This window comes from Polyodon spathula, chromosome 10, assembly GCF_017654505.1.
Source record: "Polyodon spathula isolate WHYD16114869_AA chromosome 10, ASM1765450v1, whole genome shotgun sequence".
Taxonomy (NCBI): Eukaryota; Metazoa; Chordata; class Actinopteri; order Acipenseriformes; family Polyodontidae; genus Polyodon; species Polyodon spathula.
In genome coordinates, this window is record NC_054543.1 from 46378525 (window position 1) to 46384524 (window position 6000).

General features: G+C 39.0%; 1 protein-coding gene across 20 annotated transcripts in view; it reads right to left on the minus strand.

Annotated features, from left to right (window-relative positions):
* LOC121322447 (microtubule-associated protein 2-like) overlaps positions 1–6000 on the minus strand; it is a 95634-nt gene that overhangs the window by 46862 nt on the left and 42772 nt on the right. For 19 of the 20 annotated variants that reach the window (XM_041262441.1, XM_041262457.1, XM_041262449.1 and 16 more), the window contains exon 2: positions 5905–5976. The exons of the other annotated variant lie outside the window; for it this stretch is intronic. The gene's annotated coding sequence lies outside the window, so the exon portion shown is untranslated. The remainder of the gene's footprint in view (positions 1–5904; positions 5977–6000) is intronic. 20 annotated transcript variants of the gene reach the window in all.

The window sequence follows — 6000 nt, forward strand, 5'->3', positions numbered from 1 at the left end:
GAAGAGGGTTAGGGAGTCTGAGCCAACAACAGTGAATTAGTGCTTTTCAATTGCTTCATCGACTACCTTTGTCAACATTCGTCATGTGCACATGGGTCTTGCCAGCTTAACTGTTTCAGTATGCTGCAAGCCAGGGCACAAACTCCAGTTTCTCAGTGAGACAGTAAACAGCGATTCCAGGAGCCATAAATCAGCAATGGACCAAAATAAAAGTAAGAACCGAGGAAGTGACTGGGTCTGTGGTATGTGTTCCGGTGCTGGGTCGAGTTTAGTCTGAGCTCACATTAGGGTGATGATATTCATGACATGTGAACACTGAGGAGAGCACTCTTGCTTAACTCATTTGGAAAGGTGGATAGAGTGTCAGCCTGCAAGCTGCATCTCCACACATATACACCACTGTATACAGTAACTGCCTCTTAAAAGATTTTTTTACATGCAGATGTATTTTGCATTTGAGGTAAATCTGCAAATCTCAAATGAGATGCTGTATGATTAACATTGACAACTGTATTAAGTGCTTTAGCAAAGCATGTCCATTAATGTAGTGTGCAGAGACTACTGACGTGCGCCACAAGCATCCCAAATACAGCAGGTGCATTTTATGATGTGGGACTATCTCAACTCAGCTAACACCAGAACCCAGTTCACCTTGCCACCTCCTTGGAGAAACTGAAAAAGTTCCCATATATGAAGAAGCCCACTGCCCCATGTAACGACATTTCCACACAGATTGTTCCCATATGGCAGAGCCCAGGGCAGAGGCACAAGGGGGACCCGCAAAGAGAAACAGGCAGAGACCTCATCCACAAATTGACCAATTTATCCAAACCCCATTGTGTGTTGCCAACTCCATTTTATTAGGATGTAATTAAGCAAACTTCAGATTAGTTCAGCATCTAAATAACCTTGTTTTCTTCAAACAATGAGCATGGGTTAGCATTACAGGCCTCAGGGATAATCCTAGCTGCCTTCTTTTAAATAGAAACAGCTTTTCCAGCAAAGAAATCTGGAACGCTTCCTGATTAAAATCTACTTTTAATTCTATGATGGGGATGATGCAAAGATACCCTAAAATGCCTGATAATATCCCAGAGAAGCAACAACAGCACCATAACAAACTCCCAGTGTGTTGTAACCAGGCCACAGTCTTTAATAAGAGTGCAAACAAGACCCTAATCCAAGTAAAGATTTCATAAATAGGGAAAGCATCTTTTTACTGTGCTGGTCTTGTGGAAGAAAGAACAGGCAGCAACGGCTGCAAAGTGCAATGATTGCACTCATGGGAAATAGCATGGCTCACTGTGAGTATCATATTCCAAAGTTATTTATCAGTTCATGGCATTCACCATGCCTGTTAAAGAATGTATAATGCAGTATGCAGCTTACGCTGCACAGCACCCTGACGCCGTGGTTAAATCATACCATCCAGCATGGCAGAGGACTGTGATTTACATTCATGCACATGAATCATCTTGTTTTGGATTAATACATTTACTGCATCATTTTTTTTAACATCAGAATTATGCACATTTAAATAATGGTTTTGTAAATTGGTCTAGAAAGATCATATCCTAGGTGCTGAGCGAACCAGCCGCTTACTGTAGTTGATTTTACACAATTCTCCATATACCTTGCTTACCAGCCCTGGTGGCTTATAGCAACTTGACTGATCCTGGGGTTATCGTGCATATGCCATATGTATATTGCCTTTAACCCCAAGATCAGTCAAGCTCCTCTTCTGTTTATTTTAATCTTTTTAATATGCGTTTCATTTCGTATATGTGTTTCGTTATCGCTGCCAGCTGTTGTGAGACCTCATCTGCTTATTGAACTCAACAATTGGTAATTTCTCAGTTAAAGAGGCCATTTGTAACACATCCTTTTTAGTTCACAAACAATAATGATGGTCAATCTCAAAAGGTGAAAGGTTACAGCTTTAATTCAGTGGAAAGCCTTCAGGTGTATTGAGTAAACGAGCTGCAAGTCTTTAGACTCAGTTATCTGTTTAAATTATACCGCTGAGATGGTTATTATTCCATTTACACATGAACTCCTTGTTAAATGACTGTTCTAAACAACACAACATAAAAGATCAATACTTACTGTCCATTACTCACTGTTTGGTCTTTTGAGGACCTAGCAAGAATACATGGTGAGCAGCCATTCGTATGACAAATGCCACTGGAACAGATAATGCAGTGTGCATGTGTAATTGAGGCTAAAGTAAGAACACATGAACAGAGCTCAAACAAAAACAGGCACTTACAGGAATTTTTATTTATTGTTACTGTACGGAACACAACACCTGTGGAGGCATGTGGACCTTTAGCTGATCCACTGCAATCCTTTCTCCTTGTAAATGTACTGTAGTTCAGGTTTTAGGACTTCATTGACTTCACTAGTTCACTCAACACAGCCTAAGATACACTAAAAAGTTAACAATTGAATGTACTGTATATTCTCTGTATTTATTAATTAGTATGAAATAGTGTTGCAAAAGCTTTTTGTTGTTTATCCAAAAATGATCTCCCAAGGACAAAAACACATCTCTTTGCCAGTACGATTAGTCATGCAGTTTTACGAAAGCAGGTCTTTACAAATGTGATGAATTAAAATGGTTTCAAAGTGACAGGTCTCCTCATACATCAACTCCTCCCCCCTACCAAGCATTACAGCACCCACTGCCCTCTTCTCTTATTCAGCAGCTACACACTGCATCACACTTCAACTCCTCACCCCTACCAAGCATTTCAGCACTCAATGTAATGTACTGTAGTGCCAATGAAAGACAAAGCAGTAAACCCAGCAATTTAGTTAGGAGCAAAGACCAGAAAATGCAGTTTTAATTTAGTTCTGGTGATGTTACAAGTCCTATGTAATACAAGAACGTGGAATGCTGATCTCCTCTTGCACTTCAGTTAAAAACAAACTATTGTTTAAAATGCTATTATTAAAAAAAGAACAACATTTGTGATTAACAGTATTTCATGGAATATCGGACTCACTCTACATTCTCACAAGGGTTGTGAGTGCAGCAGTAGTGGCTGTGAGGTGCAGTAGATGTTTGCCTATATTAACAGCACTTTCACTGCAGCTCTTACACCTCAGCCTCAACATGCCTGGACTTTCAGGCTTCCATTGCTCCAGTTGATAAAGAAACCAATGCAATATCTCCAACATAATGACAACCTGAACAATATTCTTGAATAAAATACACACACACACACAAATATCACCTCACCCACCCTCAGCATGCAATAAATGAAAGCTATCATGCCAAGATGAACAGCTCAATCAAAGCTTGCGTCGCCCACAGAAGAAAAGAAAAGAGAAAGAGCAGCTTCATGAAAGCAGGGAGTGCTGGCTGGGATTGCACTTTTAATGCTGTCCGGGGTCCCTCTTATTTTTCCTGCTGTAGCTCAGCAGCCAGACAGCACGTCAGAGAGGATCTGCTGTAAATGTCAATCATAGCCAGCAACCTCCAGCATGCTCCTGACATCAGAGCTTCAAAACAGCTTGTCTCTGCTAGCATTTCAAAGGATGCAGCACCAGCAGTGATTCATCTCCAGTGCCAAAAGGATGAGGGCTAAACCACAAGAGGACCTGGGATTGTGCAAAACAGCCCAATCGCCAACTTCAACATGTAGTAGGCTGTCAAACAGAGTGCCGACCACTCTTTTTTTAACCCCTGAGTGGCATGCACTAAATCTGGGGTAGGAACATCAAGGGTCTTGGTTCATAGAACACACCCTCTCCAGGTTTAAATCCACCTGAGCATTGATGGTTCTAGTTGAAGAGGATGGTGAACAGAACTGTCTAAAAAAAGTTGTTCAAAGGAGTTCATCTTTGAATGTTTTAACAAAACCGTCCTTTAAAAGAGACCACATTAAAATGAATCAATACTGTGGTCTTTAAAATCGTGGTCCTTGAATACCTGATCATTTCTATTGTTGTAATAAGCTAGTCATTTATGTGTACCACCATTTTGTATTCTCATATACACACATACAGTACCATAGCGTGCATATTTCTGTTTGCTTTCAGTGAAAGCTGTCAATAAATGCCTGTGTAAATATAGAAAGTGAGTGAAGGTAATGGGGTTAAAATTGTTATTGATAAAAAAAAAAAAAAAAAAAGGAATTTTATTTCCATAGCAACACTTGTATTCCTATTGTCAGAAATTACCCTGAAAACACTGAAAGCAATGTGGTAACCATGGAAACCAAAACCCATTCAGTGATCCAGTAGGCTACCGCTCTGATATTAGCTTTGAGTGTTTTGTGCACCGTACGCACAGGTACATTATCATACAGAGGAAACACGTAAGATTGAAGAGCTCATACAGTATAATCATTGTACAGTACAAAACATCAGATACCTCTTATTGCTTTCTGGCATACCTTTAACTATGTGACTAAACCATCCTTAATTGGGTAAGCTTAGCATCTGTACGCCTAAACATTCCTTCCAGCTGCACACTCCTTGGGCGAAAAAAGAATCCGCCCAGCTAACAATCTATATATTACACCCTAATCAAAGATCAAGAAGGGTATTGCTTTTTATTTAAGTTTAAATGCATTTAAAATGCAGAATAAATAAGCAGAATAAACACATTTGTTTGAATACATTTAAAAAAGAAAACAGCCTTGAAACTAAAATAGCCTATAATGCAAAAAGATTCAAATATAACACAAAGAACCCACAAATAATTTATTAGGAATACAAAGATTGGATTCATATTTGGTGCTGCTGATGCTGACGTAATATTTATTTGACACAATTTAAGGATTATAAAACAAGGAGGTACACATTACCATACCTTAAACAAAATCTGTGTCTTCTCAAGTGTAGTCTTCTCAATTATGGGGCAGAATCTTAAAGATAAGCATGAGCTTCTCGGAATTATTAAAAATGATAATTACACTGTAATTTCTGACTCTCTTTGTTATCTGAACCATAATCTGCCCAAACATCCCCATGCAGTGCCAATGAATCCAGATAAGTGACTCTTGACAATACAGTATCTGGACAGTTTGTATTTCCTACAGCAAACACACGCCTAGTATATGAAGATTTAATCTTGTTATCAGGTACCTCATTCAGTACTGGCTGTCAAGATTTGGGATTAATAATCCTGATGCTTGGATTAGACAAATTCATTACGGAAGTTAATAGAAAAATAAACCAAACATCACACAGCCAGTATGAGACTAATACTGGCATCCAAGCATCTATTCTATATAAATACCTTAAAGGGTTATCACTGACACATAACACAATTACCAATAATTACCACCTAATTAAACACAGAATAACACCGTGAAGTTGCCGTGACTGCTTCAAATTATAAACAGGGTTTGCTTCAGAAAGGCGGCGGAAATCTATAAATCTCCAAAAAGGAACAATTAGAGAGTTATTAAAATTCTTGTACATTTTATCCTGTGTTGTGATGTCATCCTGTGCATATTACATAAAGGCGGAAAGGTTTATAAAAACACAGGCTTTAAATTCAGTAGAAGTGCTGGGTATTATTAAAAGATATCATTGAGCACAGTTTGAGCAGCAGGACCTGCTCCGTTGCATTTTTTCTCCAATCCAAACTACCCAAGATAATATCTCTTATGCACTAAAAAAACACCCTTCACACAATGTATTCATTAGAGTATGCACACATACTGCACAAAGACAATGGTGAGAACAACAAAGACAGTCGATTTATAAAATCGATTTGATATTTATTACAGAATTAAAAGCCATCAGAGAGTGGAAGATAGAGGCTCGTCAATGGGGCTCGCTTGCCATTAGAGCCTAACAAAGAAAAAATGGGTCTCTGTTACATTTTTAATATTAACAGGCAATGACGCAGCATGTCTGTGATTCAGAAGCTGAAGAGTAACATACCTGGTGGCTGACTGAGAGATGACTGCTTCAGCGCTTCAGTTCAGGGGGAGAGAAAAGGAAACGGGGAGAAGCCTGCAAGATGTGAGAGAGAGAGAA